At 43.7% G+C, this 5,000-nt stretch overlaps 1 protein-coding gene across 1 annotated transcript in view; it reads right to left on the minus strand.

Moving 5' to 3' along the window:
* The window catches only part of LOC125027290 (band 7 protein AGAP004871-like), a gene marked incomplete in the record, with an annotated part of 593,822 nt that overhangs the window by 574,303 nt on the left and 14,519 nt on the right, over window positions 1-5,000 (minus strand).

A 5,000-nucleotide genomic window follows, 5' to 3' on the forward strand; every position in this document is an offset into this window, starting at 1 on the left:
CGAATCAGTGTAACTACACTGTGTTCGTGAATCCAGCCAACGATCACTGCGTTCGCTGCGTTCGCGAATATACCTGTCTTGCAACTCCATTACCCTTCCTTATCCTACCTCTCTCCCTCCCACTCCCCTCTCTCCCTCCCACCCTCCCCCTCTCTCCCTCCCTCACTCCCTAGCCTCTCTCTCCCTCCCTCCCTAGCTTCTCTCTCCCTACTCCCCTCCCTCCCTCACTCCCCAACCTCCTCCCCCTCTATTCCCCAACCCCCGCGAGGTCGTTGACTGAGAGACTGGCAGCTTCAGCGCAAGAAAATCGAAGACGGTCCAGAAGACAGGTCATTTGTCTTTGGATCTTAAAGGAAGTTTCTGCAGACTTCACGCCGCGATTGTCTCTCTTGGCACGCTGTGTTATTTTTTCTACCTATTTTTTTTATTATTTTTATGCTTCCTTGCGGTTTAAGGCGTTGAGTTGAGGACTGCGGTTCAGCTTGAATGTCGATATAAAGTACTTAAATAGACAAATTAAAGTAACAACGGCAATATCTGCATGAATGGACAGGTACGAGATCGCAGAGCGTCAGGCGTAGGTGCAGTCTAAAAAAAAAAATGGTTAATGTGCATTCTTGCTTTATTTGAATAATAACGTTCACTGAGATTCATTTTTGTTCCTCCCTTTTTTTGCTCAGTTTCTTTTCTCAGGGATAGTTGAGGTAAGTCCGAAATGAATTAATCACACTGAAAATTACTCCTTAGGAAATTGGAAATAATTTGGATTTGAAATTTCATCCCAGAATATTCAGAATAATTGTGTACAAGCAATTAACAGCCACGCACAAACTAATATAAATATAACAATACCACCAACAACAAGCTGACCACAACGATAGTAAGACTGTGCAAAACTGTGTTACGTTAGGGTATGGATGTACTAGAATAAGGCAAAACATAATAACAGTTTTAATATCTTAATCCCGGTCGGAAGTACATCACACCGATAAATTTATGGCACAAATGTAAATATAACATCCTCCACACCATGAATATCATTTCAAAAACATCCACAAGCACACTATAACCACAATCAAGAATCATAACGATAAAATACCAAATAAAGACCAACAAAAACAGCTATGAAATAACTACGAAAGTTTGACCTAAACATAACAATCAACACTATCATCTAAAACACAAAAAAAATAAACACAGGAACACCATCTCAGCATAACGATAAATTCCATAACAGCAAGACCAAATGGAGCACGAGAACCAGACGAACGGAACATAATAATGGCGCACTGACCACCCGCCGGGGATTTCGCACACTGCACAATACCAGGCAATGTCGTCAGCGGGAGAGAGTCTTCAAGATGTCCCTGTTCACTCAGATGTTATTGGCAACAGCTGCACGCCCTCACGCCCAACCCCCCCGCCCCTCTGGCCCCCTCGCCGCCCCCCGCCGCCCACACACGAGCCCGACGGATGGGTTGGAAGGGAGGAGAAATGGAGAGGGTGACACAGGGGTTGGAAATCTATGACTGTATATAAGGCTTGATTCAGGAGGAGCGAGAGAGAAAGGCGTGAGAGAGAAAGAGAGAGAAAGACCGAGAGAGCGAGAGAGCGAGAGAGCAAGAGAGCGAGAGAGAGAGAGAGAAAGAGAGAGAGAGAGAGAGAGAGAAAGAAAGAGAGAGAGAGAGAGAGAGAGAGAGAGAAAGAGAGAGAGAGAGAGAGAGAGAGAGAGAGAGAGAGAGAGAGAGAGAGAGAGAGAGAGAGAGAGAGAGAGAGAGAGAGAGAGAGGGAGGGACGTGGAAGTGAAGTTGCGCGAAGAGGGAAAGAAAGGGAAAGAGAGAGAGAGATAGAAAGACGTGGACATGAAAATGAGCAAGAAAGAAAGAAAACAGAGAGAGAGAGAGATAGCTCTTGTTTGCGTTAACTTTATCTGTCATGGGTGATTCCACTAAACACGTTTTAACAGATATCGTAATACCTGCTGAATCACTGTTAACCCAGTAAAACATTACAGTACCAATTAGGAAATAAAACCTTAACTTAAACTTAAACTTAAAGCGTCCAAATGTTGGTAGACAATTTGATACATTCTAAAAAATAAAAGTTTCGAACTATTTCTTCCCCTTTTTTATTTTAGAAGTCAAATGGCGCGTGTACGAGTGTGCGTGTGTGTTGTTGGTGAGCAAGGGTAAGGGGAGGAAGGAAGGAAGGAAGAGGGGGGGGGGAGGGGAGGAGGGTAGAGAAGGGTACAAGAACGCGGGGGAACACCTGACCTCCGTTCTTCTGATCGTTCATCCGTTTTTCTTTCTTCTTTTTTTTTTTTCCTTCTTCTTCATTTTTCTTTCTTGATTTCTTTTGTGTTGTTGTTTTCTACTTTTTCTCTTTCTTTTGATCTCTCTCACTCTTTCTCTTTCTCTCTCTCTCTCTCTATCTATTTATCTATCTATCAATCATCTATCTATTTATCTATCTCTTTATGTATTTATTTTCCCTTTTATCATGTTTTTTACTGTGTTTACTGCATTATCTTAATTCCTTTTATTTTATCTATGCCTTCTATCACAATATTCCTTTCCTCCTGTTATATTTCTCCTTCATATTTCTCTCACATTTCCCTCTCTTTATTTCCCTCGATCCTAGTTCCTCTTTCATCACATTTCCTCTCCCTGTTATTACTTCGCCCTAGCAGTTATCTTCCCTCCCTCGCACATTCATTCTCCCTTTCATTCTGCTTCCATGGCATTGGCTCATGGGAATAATCTCTCTCTCTATCCATCTATATGTTCGTGTAACTGTCTATCTGTCTGTCTGCTTCTCTCTCTCTCTCTCTTTCTCTTTCCCTCTGTCTGTCTGCTTCTCTCTCTCTCTCTCTTTCTCTTTCTCTCTGTCTGCTTCTCTCTCTCTCTCTTTATCTTTCTCTCTGTCTGTCTGCTTCTCTCTCTCTCTCTCTCTCTCTTTCTCTTTCTCTTTCTCTCCCCCTCTCTCTCTCTCTCTCTCTCTCTCTCTCTCTCTCTCTCTCTCTCTCTCTCTCTCTCTCTCTCTCTCTCTCTCTCTCTCTCTCTCTCTCTCTTTCTTTCTCTTTTTCTTTCTCTCCCCCTCTCTCTCTCTCTCTCTCTCTCTCTCTCTCTCTCTCTCTCTCTCTCTCTCTCTCTCTCTCTCTCTCTCTCTCTCTCTCTCTCTCTCTCTTTCTCTTTCTCTTTCTCCCCCCCCTCTCTCTCTCTCTCTCTCTCTCTCACTCTCTCTTTCCCCCTCTCTTTCTCATCTTCTCACCTGCAGCACTGTTTCTCCCCTACAATCTCTCCGCATGAAAGAAATCTTCTCTATCAATATTTCCCCCTGCGATTTCTCCCTCACCATTATTTACTTCCCCATCATTTTTCTTTCCCATCAAAACATGCTCCTTTTTTCTCTCGTCGTCACGGCAGTAGCTTGACTTTCTGCTCACAAATGTAGAGAGGGGGGGGGGAGGTAGAGGAAGGAAGGGAGGGGGAGAGAGAGGGAGAGGGATGAAGGAGGAAGGGAGGGAAAGGGAGAGAGAAAGGGAGAAAGAGAGAATGAGAAGAGAGAAAGAGAGAGAGAGAGAGAGAGAGACAGAGACTAAGACAGCGAAAGAAAGAGAGAGAGAGAGAAAGAGAGAGAGAGAAAGAGAGAGAAAGAGAGAGAGAGAGAGACAAAGAGAGAGAAACAGAGAGAGGAAAACAGAAACAGAAACATGGACAGAAACAGAACAGTGAAGGGGAAAATATTTATAAAAAGTAGAAAAATGTAAATAAAAGGAAGGAGAAAGATCGAGGAAGAAAAAAGAAAAGGAGGGAGCGAGAGAGCCATGGTCATGAACCCCAAGAAGGTCTGTTGTAGTGTCCGCAGTTTCTGGTTAATGTCCGGTCCGCACGCAAAGCTGTTAGACGGGAGGTGCGCAGGTTCGGCCTCTTCCTCCTCCTCCTCCTCCTCCTCCTCCTCCTCCTCTTCCTCCTCTTCCTCCTCCTCCTCCCTCCCTCTATTCCTATTCCTCTTCCTCCTTCTCCTCCTCCTCCTCCCTTTATTCCTATTCCTCCTCCTCCTTCTCCTGCTCCTCTACCCCCTTTTTGTCTTCCTTCGTCCCTTTCCTCCTCCGCCTCCTCCTCTTCTTTTTTTCTTCTTCCTTTTCTTCCTTCTCCTCATCTACCTTCTTCTTCTCCTTCTCCTCTATCTCCACCTCCTCTCCCTTTTCCTCCTCCTCCTCCTTCTCCTCCTTCTTCTTCTCCCCTATCTTCTCCTTCTCCTCCTCCTCCTCCTCCTCCTCTTCCCCCTCCTTCGTTTCTTCCGTACGATTTGTGCCGTGGTTGAAGTCTGAGGGCAAGGCAGCACACACGCTGGCCTGGTGACGTCACTGCTACAATTCCATCAGACGTATAATTCCAGTGTAAGATTCTTGAGATAAATTACGTCTTTTCTCGGTGTTATTTTTGCGGGGAATAGGCACTCCTCCTGTTCGATTTGCGTTTCTACGTTCTTCTTCTTTTTCCTTTTCTTCTATATCTTCGTCTTCTTGTTCTTCTTCTTCTTCCACTTCTTCACCTTCTTCTTTTTTTTTCTTCACTTTTGTCTTCGTCTTTAGCTTCTTTTCCTTTGTATTTTTCCTTCATTGTTCTTCTTTTCTTCTTCTTCTTCCTCATCTACTTGCTATTATCAGATTTTTTTTCTATTCATAATTAGTTTGTCAATACAACCATAAAAAAATATTTAATACAACCATTAAGCAAGGATTGACTGCAGATCACATCGGCGTCGGCTCATTACAGAAGGATGAGATGGACCGAATGAAAATTCAAAATAAAAATAAATAGAGAGACCAAATCAGTGCGTATTTAAAATAGAAAAGAACAGAATTTTTAAAAGAATCCCCCCCCCCCCCCCAGTTTCTCTCCGCACGAAACTAACTGATAAATCTGATCCATAAAAAATAAGAAAATATATATTCCTTAATCCCTTGCCCATCCTCCCCAACGCCCCCCCCCCCC

The sequence above is a fragment of the Penaeus chinensis genome, chromosome 7 (genome assembly GCF_019202785.1).
Source record: "Penaeus chinensis breed Huanghai No. 1 chromosome 7, ASM1920278v2, whole genome shotgun sequence".
In the NCBI taxonomy this organism is placed as follows: Eukaryota; Metazoa; Arthropoda; class Malacostraca; order Decapoda; family Penaeidae; genus Penaeus; species Penaeus chinensis.